We start from the raw sequence: 15949 nt of genomic DNA on the forward strand, positions 1-15949 counted from the left end.
CTCGAAGGAAACTCAAATTTCAGAAGTGAAACACATCCTTTCTTAAATCGAAAAATCTTCGCCCGACGTCAAACAAACCATGTGAACTCTGTGAAATCCCCCAATTTGTCCGGCGGAGAAGGACGCTTAATCTTTTAAGGCCCATTCTTTCGCTCGAAGGCCAACGCAGCAACATCAATAATCTCGAGCGGAAATTCCTCGCAGTTTACGCAAAGCCTCGCATATCCCAATTTAATGGCAAAGCACAGCATTTTTGGGGATGAGGAATCATTCCAATTTTTCTGAATGATAGCTGGAAATGTATCACTAAACAGGACTAACAACAGGGTGCTGACGGCCTGAAGACCCTCGCTTAACATTAGACCGACCGTGAAGATCAAATTGATCCTTTATCGATATGAGATGAATTGCATTAAAAACGGTGGGTGGTTGAAATCATTTTATTCCGTGACTTTTTATCATTTTGTAACTCATGAATGAGCGTGATAGTAGGATCATTAATTCTCGCAGCATTGCGACGAAATATCAGATTAATCTTGAACGAACGCCGGGGGAAGAGTAAAAGTGATCCCTCTGCAGAAAAAATGGTATACTTCGAAGTATGGAAGTTCCATATGGGACGCGAATTCCGTCTAAAATTAAAACGCTAAGATCTCCTTAGTGCAAATGTACAACAAAATATAAGCAGTTTCTTTCGATGTTACATCATATATAAGCAGCTGTTTTTCCAATTGCATTCACATAATTGGAACAGAATATTATCAATATTTCTTTTTTTTTAAATAGCAAAGAAAAGACACTGAATATAGTACTCATATCATTCGATCACTTTGGCCATAAGTAGGCCAAGTTCGGCAGTTTCAGTTTTAAGTTATAACATGTTATTCATTGGATGGAACTTTAAAGAGGAATTTCATTTGAACATTGGCCCCTCACCATTCAGGTTCGACTTCATACAGGCTGAATATTAATCTCAGTGATTAATCCCAGAGATGGAAGAGCTCTCGGGTTTCCCAGCGGGTTGATTTCGGCTAATTTTACTAGGGTGTGGTCTGCCATCGCCTCAGATGCAGAAAACTCAGAGAAACGAATCTGTTAGAGAATGGGCCGATCAGAGCCCAACTGACGCTGATATCCTCTAAGGCACACCACAGAAAAATAAACGAGGAAAAGTATATTCTTCAAAAGATTACGCCCTTTACGCCACTTTCAAAACTGGAACTGACGGTTTTCAATATTTCTCCAAAAAAATATCTAAGAATAGAAACCGAATCGAATATACACAGTGGAACCCGTTTTTAAAAATTAAATACTTATGCAGTATAAAATACAAAAACTTGAAATTAGGAAAATACGATAACCTTACATTTAAAATATTCTACCCAAAAGTAACTTTGAGTGTGATATTTATCCGTGATCCAGCATAAGAAATTCTGAATCACAGGAGTCGAAAAATTGGAATGTAATTTGAAGAGCAAATGTTGTTCAAAAGCCTCACGAGGCCAAAAAATATACTCCACATACCGTGACCTGTAGTTCCTTTACACATATGCTCAGGTAAAGGCACTCCTATTATTGAAAAGGCGTTGATAATTCGAACGCGCAGTATTAATTTATTCTAGACCTTCTGAAGTACATGAGTGAAAAATGCACGAACCAAAAAGTACTTCTCCTGAGAGTCCACATTCATCGACGACATTCACATAACTGGAGCGGAGGATTTCTACATTTATTCAAAAATAAGAAGGAAAGCAAGCCAGGAGCTGAAATTAACGCACACATGGTAATTCAAAAAAAAAGAATAAAATGAAATAATATAAAATGCACATGTTTGGAGATTCGATAATTTTCAGAATATAATATTCTCTCTCTAAAATATATTCTAACAGATAGCATAATTAATAACGCTATGCATGACATTCTGGACGACGAGAGTTGGCAAAAACGAATTTCATTTAAAGTGAAAATGCTGCTGAAAAGCCTCACGAGGTTGAAAAACAGTCCACATGCCGTGACCAGTAAGGCCTTTTAAATATATGCTGAGGTAACGATACTCCTAATACATGACAGGCGTTGGTAATTCGACCACACAGTTTTGATTCTTCCTGGGCCTTCTACGGAGCATGACTGAAAATTGCGTGAAATACCTCTCGATAGAGTCCGCACACATTTCTGACATTCACAATAGTACTGTAGTCGAGACGTTTCAAAATTTCTATAAAAAATGAGCCGGTAAAAAAACTAGCACGTGAAATGAAGACACATAACATCAATTTTTTCTTTAAAAATAAAAACTATGCAAGAAACTCTTCTCGAATTCCCGACGATCTCCATATGGTCAATCACGGTTGGTTCCGATTAGGTGAGGGTAGATTTCACCCCTGTGTCGGCCTGTAAACCTTCCAAAAACTTTTATCAGCCCATTTCCCTGTAAAAGACTTGGGGGCGTTTAGCGTAACAATGGCAGACACCGTGTTTTTCAATTGCAGAGCGCCTGCAATGACTCGAGATGGTGACGGAGTAGTGTTGAGCGTCCAATACGCTAGAGGACTCTGCTACTTCACAAAAAGGGCCCCACTTTCACGACTTAACGGTAGTAGCGAGATATCGTTTCGGAGCTATTGCTATAGCAGTCTGCTATGACGTGTAAACGTGTCTTAATACCGAAAATGTCCCAATGAAGCATCCGAAAAACGCGCACGCCGAAGTACCCAGTTTTCAATTCGATTATCTTTGAACAACCATGCGCTGAGCGAGAGAGAAAAAATATTGCACTGCTACCTATACACACGCAGAGAGGAAACACCTTTTGAGAGCTGAAAACTCCATCGCTGATACGAAACAGCTTTCTCGCTTTACGATCTGGGGCACACGGAGGAAAAAACTCAAAAGTTCTTAACCTTTTTCTCTCTCTCTCGCGCTCATTCCGTATTTTTTCCTCTCTCCTCAAAGCGCGATGCAATGAAAAAAAATGCTAATACAGAAATGAGGATTGAATTAACCCCACGACCGCTTTCCCCCACTGCCACGGTGGCGCTGGCGTACTTGAGCGTGTGACGCCAATGACGTCACGGGCTGGAGGTGACGCCGCGGTCGGTCGCCAGGGGTAACTGGAGCAGGAGGGGGTAGGGTGGGGAGATGAGGGAAAGAGGTTGTGTGAGGGGGTGAGGAGACAGCGTAGAATACAGAATAAATAAAGAATAATACCTTTCTGAATTAGAGCTAAAGAATAAGGAAAAATCAGAGCTGGGAATATTACCAAAAAATCCTAATTGTTGCTGACGTTAATGTAAAAAATGTAACTTTTCGTTAAAAGTAAATTATTCATTTGCATCTAAATATAACCTTTATAATCTATTTTTATTCGTAATTACGTTAAAAAAGCATGCAAATTTCAATCCCAAGAAAGATTTTTTTTTACTTTAACAAGTGATAAAACCTAACTAGATTTCTCGTTTCAAAGTTAGTACCGGACATCCGCCCCCAAATGTCGGAAAAAAAGTCCTGTAGCACCAAACACCCTTTCACATTGTGCTGATGAAGAGATATCGGTGTAATACTTGGCAAAGATATGTCATATGTAGCTTGCGAGTTCGTCAACAGAGCTACACTCGAGAAAATATCTCGCTGCTACGGCACGTGCGATTGAAAGTGCCTAACCGTCAATTGAGTGGTCTCGTGTATTTTCGTCAGAGGGTGCGTACCGAAACTTGGGCGGCAAATCCACTCGATCCCAATGAAATATCTAGAGCCATATCACTCAGCATTCATCTAAGGACTCTCTAAACAAGGTATGATTCATTACAATACAATCCAATAATGCTTTATAAAAAGCTAGAATTATCCAATGATTCTAGCTTTTTACAAAGCATGCTAAAAAAAGAATACGGACCGATGAAGTAGCTTCTGTACCACCTAATAATGTAATTCAAGATCTTTATTGCTACTGGTCATGGTGGGCAAATTGATAGTGTCTGCGTCAACTGAAATGATTATATTCTCCTTCAGAGAACTTTAATGGGTCTGAATGCAAAGTTAAACTTCAAGATAAATGAATTTGGTCGGTAGGGTTCCGAAAAAGTGCATGTATCATAACATGTTACGCAGGTGCAAACCATTTCCAGGTGAATTGCTGCGAGGAATGAACTTCTACTTTTCCTTCCTCCTGCAGGAAACGTCGCGTCGTCAGGAAATTGAATCACATTCATCAGTTTGTATCCGCACAGTCCGGTGGAATTCCGACCATTGTTTTAGTTATTCATTTTTTCATGTTCTACCTCAAATGTTGTGATGGGTATATGTGCATACTTAGGTTTTCTTGCTATGATTGATTGAGTTAAATTCAAGATTTCATTTCTATGCCCTGATGTATTAGTTGTGCTGAATTCCAATGGGAAATATTTGATATATTTTGTACAAGTTTATTTTGTGATCTCTTTTGTATGTAATATCAATTTTATGTTCTTATCGGACAATTTGTCCAAGAACAATAAATATTATTATTATTATATTGTTGCCTTGGATTCGAAAAATTAAAAATAGAAAACCTAGCATATAAAAATTGATTGTAAAAAAAACGGAGAATGTGTCAAGTGCTGATTGCCGCACTCATTATATGGTTGTGTGGTGTGAAATATTTGGAGGTGGCGACGGAGGGGTGGGGTCATTTGCGCATTGAGGATAGAAAAAGGGAAGGAAGCGTGGAGAGAAACTCGGCGACGGCTATTCACGAAAGGCGCACAGTCGCACACGTATTAACGTCCCATCCGACGGACGGAGTTCTGTTCCTGACGTACCATCCTCAAAAAACTCACGCTGGGATCGGACAGTCTTTGAAAAATCTCGGTTCACCTACCCCGACACAGCCCATATTTAAAGAAAAGTATCGTCTGAGCTTTTTCATCGCTTCTTTGCCCCATAGCGAAGCAATAACAAGAAATAAGACCGCTTAGCTTCTACAGGAACCCTTGAATATTCTGTATTTTTTTAGCGAATATCTGATAAAAGGATATTCAGAGAGGAATTTTCGTTAATAGGAGGATCATATGTTTGAAAACCTATTAGCGTCTCTGCGACAAAGTCTGACGGAAATATGGATATGTGGTATATTCACGGTGAAGGGCGGTTTATTTTAAACCATTTATGGAGTCTTGTGACGAACCCATACCGATCAAAGTGATTCAACACGGTAGCACGCCATAGGAGATTTACATAAATACCACCACTTTCAAATTAGTAGAGATACGACATGTCTGTCGCTATTGACTGAGCCAAGCTGGAAGAGGAAGGCAGGGAAAGGTTCCTCATAAAATTTAACCTCAAAGAGAATTTTGCAATAAATTAAAAAAATTATTTGAAAACCCACATTTTTATTCGAACTATAGGGAAGAAAATAAACCACCCTGCCTTAGATCAAGGTCCCACTTTTATATTTTGCACGTAAAACACTGCATGTTCAAAACCATAAATGGGGTGATAGATTCGCCATAAAATTTACCCTCAAGGGTAATTCTTTAGTAATACAAACATTAAGTTAAAACCTTCGCTTTAATTCGATCTAAAAAGAAGAAAATAAATCATACTGCCGTGGCTTAAGGTCCCGAATGTAAAATTATCAGATTAAAGACTGCATGTTCAAAACCAAAAACGAAGGACTCATTCACTCTACATTTAACATTTAAAGAAATTAATTCATCACTTTACACTTGAGAATTGAGCTGCAGAAGCAGCTTTCAAAGTGTGGCGTTGTATGATAATGATGAAGATCAAATGATACATCGTGCGGGTAATGCGGAAGTTCTAAGAAAATTTCTAGAAGAAAAGTTCTAGGCGAGGAGGGAAGTCTTCTGGAAATCTTGTTGAGAAGACGGAACAATTTAATAAGCCATACCATTAGACACGATGAAATAAGTAAAATTATTGTTGGTGGACATATGGAAAGGAAGAAGTGCCAAGAATGTTACGTAGAGAGCAAGTGATGGAAGGCATAAATGCAAGACATAAAACAGAAGACTTAAGCATGTAGGTTTTAAAAGGTTGGCCGATTGGTGATTTGAGTAGGAAGCTGCGTTAAGCCAATCTTAGGATTTATGGCTGTTGATCATGTTGATGAGTTGTAGTATAGTAATGAATATTTTCAGAGAAATAATTTGATTAAAGATGTAAAAATTGATTAGCACCGTGCTTCTGGTTCGGAACATGTAGTATTTAATCTGCATAATTTAATAATTCGTTACGAAATTGAAGTGCTGCAATTAGAAATTGCTCGGAATATTCATACTTCAGGAGAAAATTGAAGATGATTAGAAATACTAACAATACTACTAATAATTGTAAGGGCAAGAACGTCTGATGGATATATAAGAGACCGAGGACTCACCAACACCCCCTGCCACACATTTTCCTTCACGCGCGACTCGGTGAGACAAAAGCACGGAATACAATCAGAATTGAATGGTCAATATTCGGGAAGTAAATTAAATAAGCTTCACTTGCAATACAGTCGCTTTCATTGAAAAACAAATTGCATGAAAATGAGAAAAAATCAAACTATTATCATTTTCTTAGCATATCAAAGAAAAAAATCTATTTTAAAGTAAATTACAAAATAAGGTAATCTGTTAAGCTTTCATGGCAATATTTATGTGATGCTCTCCAGCAACCTAGGGTAATATGTAATGGTGTAGTAAAAGATAAGTATTTCAGCTTGCCGCGTGATCAGGTCGGCCTGACATTTCGCACCCCCGGAAATTTCAATAGAGATGGCGGCCTCCAAATAAACCACTCGTGGATGCCAAACTCAATGAACCTCCTTCCCTATTCACCCAACCCACCCACCTCATGATTACGTACCATATACGCAGCACCCTGCACCATCATGAAATGCCATTGCCCCTGAAGAAGCGACTAGCAGCGGTCGGGAAACGTCAGGCCATCAGGCCATTTCCTTTTATTACAGCCATGAAACGAAACATTCTCTACGAGGGATTTTAAATCGTACTTACAACGCTTTGGATGTCAACCTGATGCTATTTAGTTCATCAACCCTGCGAGCTATCCACTAAGCTACTCGGCTACCACATTCTAATTTATTCGGAGAACTTCATCTTAGAACTTCGATGTAATTCTAGGCCCGACGGACAGGATCAATCAATATAGATATTTTGTCGGACGGATAAGTATGAGAATTCGTTTTTCCAAAGAGCATAAAAGGACTTCTTTAAATTCAATGATGGACTTCGACCGCGCATTTCCCTTAAATTCGTATACGGCTGGTGTGCTAGCATCCCCGCCACACATTTATAGAGGCGGCTCGCGGGGTGGTTTGTGAATGAAGATTATGCTGATGTGATTCTGTCTACACATTTAAGACATAAATTCGTCCTGCACCAGTAGTTTTAGCATTCACATTTGGAAGATGAGACTGCTCCGCATATCCAGGTGCACCGAACCCACGACTCAGCTTATGCTACTCCGTTTCTCGAAAATGTGGCACAAAAGTTGGATGAAATTAAGTCGAGCCGAAGAGTAGAAAAACAATCTCAACTCATCATAACACCTCTCTCCACAGCCTCTGTGCAGCACTTCATATTCCATGCAATTCCAAGTCCCGCTGTTCATTCTCTTCTTCGCGGTTACAATTTTTTCCTGGCAACCCTAGACACTTACTCGCAAGAAACATCTCGCAGATACAACCCAAGACTCTTGAGATGCTGGCGTCGCGATGATCACGCGAATTCTAACCCCACTCGGGAATGGTGACGGCAAAAACTTGAGGAAGAAAAATATCTCGCACCTGGCGCCGAAGGAAAAGAATGTCACATTTACAAAATTGAACATTGTATCTTCACTGTAGGTATTTACTCAAAATGTTTTCATTAAAATTCAGCAATTCCACTTTTGGTTTGAAGCAGCCCTCCGTTTTTCTCTGTCATCTGCTAACCTCTTCATAGAAACCTATTTCTTCTCTTTTACATATTTTATAACCTTGTCCTAAGTAATTTATTCTGGGCCGTCCTTTGCACTTCTTCCCGTTCACCTGTCCATCTGAGATTGTATCCGACAGGCCATCATGCCTAATTATGGGGATGACTTAGTCGGTCTTCTTTGAGGGGGTTTTAGAATACTTCCGTTTCTTCCCACTCTTCTTAGCACTACGTCATTACTTACTCGCTCGATCCATTTGATCTTCATCATTCTTCTGAGACTCCACATTTTGAATGCCTCCACCCTTGACTTCTCATCTACTGTCAACGTCCAAGGCTCACTCCCATAAAGAAACATGGTCCTTGTGTGAATGTTTTCCTTACTTTTATGCTTGCATTCTGAGCTGCAAGTAGATTCTTCAGAAAGCCTCGCCTGTGCTATTTCTTTCTTGCTTGCTCCATCGTTGGTTAACCGGCATCCTAGATAACAACACTCTATATCGCCTCTTCAAGATTTTGCTCCCTAGTTGAATGTCTGTACTAATCTTCGTCTCCGTCAGCTGAAAATTTATTTTCTTTAGAAAAAAACATAATACTTTTAATAATGATTTTATAGTTCTCCATTAAGATTTTGCATATCCTTTAAACCGAGGTTGATGTTGTCTATCACGTAAGGCTGATAATTAGACTACCCATCATTCTGACCCACTTTATTTCATTATCGCTTTCAAACTTTGTGATGGTAAGATCAGAATTTCAGAATCGTGCCGCAAAACAGTCATAATAAAATATCAACGGCCCTTAAGAAAGGCCCGGAGAAACATTAGCTAAGCGCCTGTAATTCAAAGTAAGCTTAATTGCTGTTTTTGAGTGTATAGTATGGTATTTGGAAGACGAATCCGATAGCTAGGGCCATTTGCGCCATGTGGGAGGCGTAGGGAAGTAACGTTCGAGAGAAAAGCGGCGTCCGTATCAGCCTACTCTTGGAGAGAAGCACCAAGGGGACAACAGCTTAACGTCCCATCCGACGGACTAAGTACAGTACTTGAAGTGCCCTCCACATATCATTCAACTTGGGATCGTGAACTCTGAAAATTCTCCTCCACCGCCGGGTTATGAAAACAGGCCCATGCACAGTGGGCTAGAATCGAAAAAAGCTGCCCAAAACTTAAAAAACAATTTTTTTTGAGCTAGGAAGTTGAAACTTCGCGTAAATATTCTCAAATAAATTGTACATCACTTTCCAGATTATGTATTTCCTGTGTTTTCACGTTAAAAATATATATGAGGTCAAAGTTGAACAAATTTAGCGAAAAACGACCACCCTCGATTTTTTCTGAAAATTGCCAACCTTCCTCGTGCAGTGGTTTCATAAACAGTTTTATCGACAAAAATGTTATACCACCTTAATTGATACTTTTTTCTTATATTTGAAGGGTTTTCAAAGATTTTGTTTCATAAATAACCATATAACCCATTTGTTACAAAGTAAACATATAAAATATAAATGGCGGAGCCTGTTTTCAGCCCATTTCTTTACGTAAACGTAGAGAAAAAGTAGATATTGCCACGGACTTAAGCCAAGTGACTGATACCACGTCGTTCTATGAAGCTTCTACATTGTGGATCTAAAGTAACCCCTTGCAACAACTTGCAACCCCGAAGTTTAAATCGTTTTTTCGAGCGCACTGTGCCGGGGACGTTTTGGGCCAATGGCCTCCTCACCCCCTCCCTCTCTCTCTCTCTCTCTCTTTCTCTCTCTCTTTCTCTCTCTCTTTCTGCACAGCACCAACACAGCACTCTACAACCATTTCCACTTATATATTGAGCCTCTTGAGTTTTCCCCTGACCATTACCTAATTTCCCTGACTTTCAGTTTAGATTTTTATTTCCGTGACACTCCCTGACCGGCATAAACCATGCATTTTTATCATTGAGCATTGGATATGTGGTGCTACTCATAGTAATGATGAAGATAAAATGGGTCCACTGTTCTCTTCGGGTTTTCACCGCGTCCGTTGGGTTTTGGTGACAACAGTTTCGCTGACATTGCAGTCAGCGTCTTCAGGTCGAAGGTGAAGTAAATCGGAAAATTTCCGCCTTATATAGGCCTCTTCATCCCGCTGCTGCTCTCTCATTGGTCGGTGGTTGTCCATCTCTCAATGCTGGTCTCCCATTGGCTGATGGTTGGAGAATCCTATCCTAGAATTCCATACATTATGTAGGTGGTAGCCTTGATCCCTGTTAAAATTCGCCGGCGTTTTTGCTATCTCAATAGCTTCTCTCAATGCTTCTCATCAATCAATTGTCCCGTCTTCTGCTTAAAGTTTTTAGTAGAATTCTCTTTTCTCCCACTCTACCTAGTAATTCCCCATTACTAACTCGCTCGATCCATTTGATCAACATGCTCCACATATAGCATCTGATTAATCCTTTAATTAATGAATTTGTCTCATAAAAATATTGTTAAATTTCAACAGATAGGTTAGGAGATATGATTTTCTTATTCCTGGGATAAATCGCTTATTCATTATGTCACCGCTCGCCTTATCTTGTGATAAAAATTGCAAAGAGGCGACATGGAAAAAATAATTGAAGTGCGGGGCTAGATTGACGTGTCCCCAGCATCGAATCAATCCGTGAGGCCTGCTCTCTCCATGATGCTGACCCGCAAGGCAGTCGAACGTCAAACTAAAAAGCAACGGAGCATTCTCGCCACAGCTTTGGAATCCTAACGAGGTGGTCTCATTGGCATCGATCCCAGGCTAACCCAATTTCAGCGACAATCCCGCGAAGGAAATTCTCCTCACTCTCACAAGGCAAGCCAATGGATGCGAGCCGGAGTTACAGGAGCTACTTTTTTATTATCTTTACAACCATATTTTTTATTTAACTGACAACCTTTTCCAACGCAATAGGGAAGTGCACTAATTTTTTTTTATTGCTGAATTTGAAAGTTTAGCCTAAAAAAGAAACATTAGTATAGTCACTTTTATTTTCTGCATCTGGGGTATGCACTTTAAAACGTTTTGAAAGTCGGAAAATTTCATGTTGCGCTGAAACACAGTGCCTCCATCTTGATTGAGATGTGACGTCACAAGGCAGTAGTCACCAGTGGAGTATCGCTGTATTCCGTCGCCTTCTTTAGCGCGGCGAGAGTTTCCGGGAATCGGTGGAGTTTGCTTCCTAAAAATGTCGTCTAGTACCGAAAACATGAATTCAAAATAGAATTATAAATGATTTTTTGTTCCAAATTTCATCTCGACGTCGAAACAAAAGCCTGGAGAAGATATTCATTCCCGTGCCTTAAGCACAAGCTATACGGAATAAATGGTTCAAGGCTGCTCCTGACTCTTACCTATCGATGATATTCTGTTTTGAAGATCATTTGAAGGTATTGTAAGATAAAATTGATATTTATATTATAATAATTTACTTAATAGGTACCTCAGTCACATCAGAAAGTGTGTTGAGTCAAAATATAGCATCTTCCGCGTAGACCTACGTAATTTATAAACTGAAAGTAGTTTGGTTAAAGAATTATGGCGCGACTGTTTTTTTACACGACCGGGAAAAATGTGTACTTTGCCCATGATATGTGCATATATGATAACAAACGATTTTTGTTAGAGTTAATCTTTATTTGTTGAAATTAGTACATTTATAGGTGATACAGATATAAAGGCACACGGCAGGTCGCGCGGCGTAATTTGTACTCCACTGGTGACGGGTTCATCTTGCTGATCTAAAAAATTAGAACTTTGAAAACTCGCAATATAGGCAGTCAAAGTACATTGTAAGAATACACGAGACCATTATAGCCCAGAATGTACGTACAATGTCGAAATCCTTGGTTTTCAAAGATTGACGTATTTTATACGCCAGCGCGCCCGGTCCAGGGTTATCAACTTTTATTTCATCCTATTTGTTAGTTGAAATTATATTTCAGAATGGTTCTTATAGCACTGCTACTGAGGTAAACTGGTAGGTACTGAGTACAAGGTACTGAGGTATGTACTGAGTAAGTAAACTCCCTTTGGAGTAATGTGAATTACAAGTGTTCGAGATATATGGCATTTTATATTCGCTTTGTGTTCTTATTAATTATGCCTGTGCGCATATTGTTGCTTGCCGCGAGCCTTTAATGGTATGTGCTCTTGCAAGAGTGGTTTTCATTTTTAATGTGGAAGTTGGTCAGTATAAGCAAAGAAAAAATTAACATTTTAGCGCACACCAACCCTTGTAGTCATCGTATCTCGGCGTTTGTAATGACACTGCTAAAATACCTAAACGCCATAATGACGATAAAAAAATTGTCTCATGTCAATGATTGCTGCAATTATAATTAATGATAAACTAGAAGCCGTATGATCACAATGAAGGCAACAAAAAATAATACCATGATGTAGACTCAAACCACGATCCTTCGAGTAACATCATACCTTTGACTCGTGCACGCTACCACTACCCCAACCGTCCCATTGGGAGATTGTGGATATTTTGGATGTATATATATAACTTGTAAAAAGTAACGCATGAAAATAAATTAATTACAGCCTAACTAACGCCCTAATTGAAAAAGATGCAGTAAGGTACGCGGTCTCCCCTTGTTAGCCTTAACGTCTCGCATTTCTATGGAGCGTTGAACCTGTCCTCCTTATTCAAAAATTCAGTAACCATAAATACATCAAAGTTTGGTATACCATTTATAAATCGTTGGAATTTTCCTTCTCCCAACCAAGATTATCTTTTCTTGAACCTATCCTGGACAGCGAACCATTGCAACAACCAGCCAGCTCGGAAATAAGGCTAACATCCCATGATTCTAGTAGCGAAGGGCGAACGTTCCGGCCGGCGTGAATACATACGCAACGAATAAGTCTTGCAGCAAACGTCTGAAATAGGTTTATAAGTTTGACTCGGTTCTTACAAAAAAAGTTTTGGCATGATAAACGGCATTGTGCCAAAATATACCCAGCGAAAAATAAATGCCATCATGCATTTATTAAAGATTCAATGTGCTATTCGTACTACTCTTTCCAAACTTGAAGTTGACACGTAAATGAATATTAATATATTACGCAATTATGAAGTCGTTTACTCAAAAGAGAAGCAGCCGCGTATATAATCTGAAGATATTTTATGACAGCAAAAAACGGATACCCTCAAATTATGTAATTTTTCTATGCAATAATAGTGGTAGAACTAAACGGTGTAGAAGCTGCCTTCTGCTACTGCCTTGTGACGTCACGGCCAATATTCAACATGGACACCCGTTTTCGCGGCCTTTGAATTTTTCCATATTTCAGACGGTCATCTCGAATCAAGTATTCACTATTAGGATTTAAACTGTGGTTTTACGACATTATGTTATTCTGAACTCTAATTTAAAAAATGTGTTTGGTGCATTTGAAACACTAGTGCACTTCCCTATTCCCGGAAAATTAATCCTCCATGTAAAAAAATGAGAGCTGTAGCAGATTCTTATCTTCGGAGAGATAACCATTGACTTTGATCACTCACAAACGCCACTTGTACCCTCAGTCCAGTCAATTTCAATTTCTCCATCGACTTCCAAAGAAATAGTTTTTGCTGTAAAAAGATGAGAAGGCTTGATGAAATCCTACTGGTGTTAATATTCCACAGGAGTATTGCTGAAATAACAATTCATTGCTAGTGATGGGTTCAAATGTACTTTTCGGTAATCGATATTTCTCGTTCTTATCGCGCGAAATAATCGATACTCTAGAGTAGTTAGCAGGTAAATCTCCTTTGGATATTAACTTCCCGTGTTGCCTATATTCAGGAGAATCTCTCCAAATCTTCGCCGTTAATCTCTCACCACCCGTCAACCAAATTAATTTAACTCATGATACAATATTAATATTTTAATATTGTTTAAAGATTTTATAATTTAATTAGTGTCATAAAAATATCGTTTCACTTTCGCCAGATTCTTTCGGAGATATGATTTTCCTGGAAGTGGGAAAAAAAGGCTTTTTCATGAAGTCATGCATTAACTTGTGATTAAAATCGCCGATTCCTATTCTTTCTACACGAATCAGTGATTTCTTGGGAGTGAAATCTCATCTGACATACAGTGGCGGAAAAAACTAATGCACAGCTCATTGGCGTCTGAAAGCGGCTAGTTCATGCTAGCTGTACTATTATATAATGCGACGGATATGATTGTTCCCCGGTATAATGGGCATATAACTTTTAAAATCCCTGGTTGTATGAGAGCACTACTAGGGCAACATTTCGGAAGACAAGTAGTTCCTGAACTTGCCGCTTTCAGGCGCCAATGGGCTGTGCGTTAATTTTTTCCGCCATTGTACATGAATTCACCTAAACTACCATCTTTTACTTTCCGTCACACCCAAATAAGTTTGTACCTAAGTTGGCATCGATTACTTTTCGAAGCACTTGCATCGACCCCACGAGTAAGCATTCGAACGAGTATCTGTGCCCGGATATCATCAAGTCAAGGAATCATTCCCTCGGATACAAGTTAGTAACGAATACTCAAGAACCGATGAGTCGCTGTCCATCCATCAGAAATTCTCAACCGTTAATCAGTGCATTTCCATGATGATATTAAAAAAATAACAATGGTGTATACTGTGTAACAATGTGCATTTTTGATGTCAACATTCAACAGTCTATAGAAATAACTGCCCTTTCCATTTAGAATCGAACCTGGAGTTGATCCACCAGCTTATGGGTCTCAAGTAGGTGTTTCGGCTAGAGTGTGAGCTTCCCGCTCCGTTGGCCAGCGTTCAAATTCCATCTAGGATGAAAATGTTTCAGAGACTACCCGATCCCTATTTGAGTGCTTTGTGGAGGGCGGTTCATGTACAGCACTCCGTCCGTCGTATGGGGCGTCGAGATCCCATTGGTCTCATTGGTTAAGATCAGGCCATAATGCCGGCGCCAGGTTTCTTTCCACTCTTCCTCATGGTTTAAATCACCTCAGCTGTCGGTCGCCTCCACTAATTACCATAGATATTAGCTGCGGAAAAGACAAATGTCAAGAAAATTCCTAAGCTCATTAGTCCAATTCATCGGGTGTTAAGACTAAGCAAGCAGCATTGAATTTTCGTCCACGTTCATGATGGGATGCTAAATATATAGTACTCTCAATAAGGCCATCCCTCCTCATTCGGCGATCACGCAAACAAGCGCAAGGGCAAACAACGGCAAACGAGCAAAGAGCATCAACAAGCCAACACCATTTCATCCTCTCTCCCAACAGAGCAGAGAGGAGCGGCGAAAAATTACCCTTGTACTGCCGGAGTATCCCTGAAAATAGAGATATCCAACCTTAGAGAGCACCACAGAGCATTACAAGCGATAGCACTCGTGAAAAAAATCCAAAGGACAAAGGAGTACTCACATACGCAACGCATTGTCTGAACTATACCCTACGCAATGCATTGTCTGAACTATTTCTAGCGCCCATTGCCGAATTATTCAGGGGAATATGGGAGATAATTATTCGAAACGCAAAATCGAAATTTAAACTCCATTCTTCAACGTTAGAAGTGTCTAAAGAACACTGCTCCGTGGCTGGTGAAATATTTTTATGCTTTATGAACTTTCTTCTCACTGTCCATTGGGTTATTTCATATACCAAGGATTCATACTTAAGTATTTTACTAAGCTTTAATACGTAGCCAAATGTTCATGATACATGCATAGTTTTCTGGTTTTCTCATAATTTTACATAAAATACGTGAGTGACATTTCAATGGTGCATTTGTGAAAAGGGCGGCGGCCCGTTGATAGATGTGGAAATTGCGAAAAATCGCATTCAAAATCACAAAAGCAGAGACATAATGATAAAAGCAGAACTGAAAATGGCCTCGTAAGAGCTCAACTCAATCAGTACGGGGCGTGCAAATACTGTGATAGGGGAAAAAATGGATTGCATAGTAAATCACTATCAATAGAAGTGCACTTCGTCAATTTGCGAAAAAAGAAACTCCCGTGGGAATACGATACGAGAGTAGTACAGAAAAGAG

Source organism: Ischnura elegans, chromosome 8, assembly GCF_921293095.1.
Source record: "Ischnura elegans chromosome 8, ioIscEleg1.1, whole genome shotgun sequence".
NCBI classification, from domain to species: domain Eukaryota; kingdom Metazoa; phylum Arthropoda; class Insecta; order Odonata; family Coenagrionidae; genus Ischnura; species Ischnura elegans.